The 2,085-nt window shown below is 35.9% G+C and overlaps 1 pseudogene; it reads right to left on the reverse strand.

Moving 5' to 3' along the window:
- Positions 1–1,143: 1,143 nt before the first annotated feature.
- LOC132681287 (protein kish-A pseudogene) lies at positions 1,144–1,464 on the reverse strand (annotated as a pseudogene).
- Positions 1,465–2,085: the final 621 nt, after the last annotated feature.

Below are 2,085 nucleotides of genomic sequence, written 5' to 3' on the forward strand. Positions count from 1 at the left end.
TATTTTAAGCTTTCCAAAATGTACATTAAAGCAAAATTCCTTGAAGGTTGTAGAAAATAACTCCATCGTCTTCAAACCATTGCAAAACTTTTCAGATCAAACATGGACATAAACCAATAAATCTCTTTGTTGGTGCTCTAATCAGAAACAAGTACACATAATTATTTCATAGAGTAGGAACTTAAAATGTGCTAATATGTTGAACAATTAGCAAAACATAGCCTGCAAAACTTTAATTGAGATTCCTCGGGCATAAAATAAAAAAATACTGGCTATGGAGTTGCCAAATCCAAAAACAGGCAATCTTACTGACAACAGCAAGGCTGTTGGCAGATAATAGGAGATTCATCCTCAACAAAGGAAAGATTCAAGAGTCCAGTCCTTAGAGGTTTCTTTTCTCACACCTTACACATATGAGCTGCACTAAGTCTACAAGTTTAACATGAAAGCCAAAGTGACCAGTCAATTCCTGATATTTATATTTAATGTTTGGACAGATGGAAAGCTATCATATTCGATTCAACATACAGCTACCGAGGACCTGCAGTTCGCACAATGTTTTTTGGTGAGAAATATATCTGGATTAATCTTACCAGAATTTCATTACCTCCTTCAGTAAGTCTCTCCAACTGTATGCTTCCATTTTGTCTGATTTTTTTTAATTTAAGTTTATTTTATCAGTATTACATAATACATGCTCATCACAACAAACATGGAAAATATAGGAAAAGAGAATAAGGGGGAAAGCCACTCACAGTCCCACCAGGTAGAGATAATTATCAAAATTCATGGATTCCCTCAGAATATTTTTTTTCTCATTCTGTAAAGATTTCTCATTTCCAAATCACAATGAAAGGAACTTGAGTACTTTATCAATTTTGTTTTCCATTATATGCCTTAGAGACATAAGATATAAATATAACCTCACTACAAACTGGTATCTGACACGACAGAATAACATTTGCAAAATGCAATGTTGTAGTGACAATAATGAGGCTGATTGCTACAGACATGTTAAACTCTGAGTGTTAAATGGTTACATCTTATTTATTCAGAACATTGATCCAACAACAAAAATAGAGAACAGCAGCTGAAAACTTATCTCATTCAATGTTCTAAGATAAAAGAGCTAACCATTCATTCCATTATTTTCTGCAGATAAATCCTTTTTTCTTACTGAAATCTGATGGCAATTAAATTATGATATTTTCCCAGGCTACTGTATGAAGAAGAAGCTGAAGGCCATCACTATACAGCATACTGCAACATAAAGACTCTTCTGTTCACCAATTCTGGAGCATTTCCAAAATATACCCAACAATCCAGTTTTATTTCTGTCCAGGAGGCTGTGTGCCAAGGATGGGATATAAGCACAGGAATATATAAGCAACAAGATTACAGTCAACCGACTCTGAAAATTAAAAATGGCAGACATAGTGAGGCCGGCAAAGCCCCAGTCACATCCCCTTCAGAATATATTGTTGAGAATTTCTTCATAATTTCCGTTATGTAATATATCCAAGATTGTACAAGCCAACTTTATAATGTATGACATCATAAAGCAACTAGACCTATCAGATCACTTTAAGAACACATTGCCCGGTATTGGCACAAAAACAGACACATAGACCAATGGAATAGAATAGAAACCCCAGAACTAGACCCACAAACGTATGGCCAACTCATCTTTGACAAAGCAGGAAAGAACATCCATGGAAAAAAGACAGTCTCTTTAACAAATGGTGCTGGGAGAATTGGACAGCAACATGCAGAAGGTTGAAACTAGACCACTTTCTCACACCATTCACAAAAATAAACTCAAAATGGATAAAGGACCTGAATGTGAGACAGGAAACCATCAAAACCTTAGAAAGCAGGAAAAGACCTGACCTCAGCCGTAGCAATCTCTTACTCGGCACATCCCCAAAGGCAAGGGAATTAAAAGCAAAAGTGAATTACTGGGACCTTATGAAGATAAAAAGCTTCTGCACAGCAAAGGAAACAACCAACAAAACTAAAAGGCAACCATCGGAATGGGAAAAGATATTTGCAAATGACACATCGGACAAAGGGCTAGTATCCAAA

This window comes from Panthera onca, chromosome A1 (genome assembly GCF_046562875.1).
Source record: "Panthera onca isolate mPanOnc1 chromosome A1, mPanOnc1 haplotype 2, whole genome shotgun sequence".
Taxonomy (NCBI): domain Eukaryota; kingdom Metazoa; phylum Chordata; class Mammalia; order Carnivora; family Felidae; genus Panthera; species Panthera onca.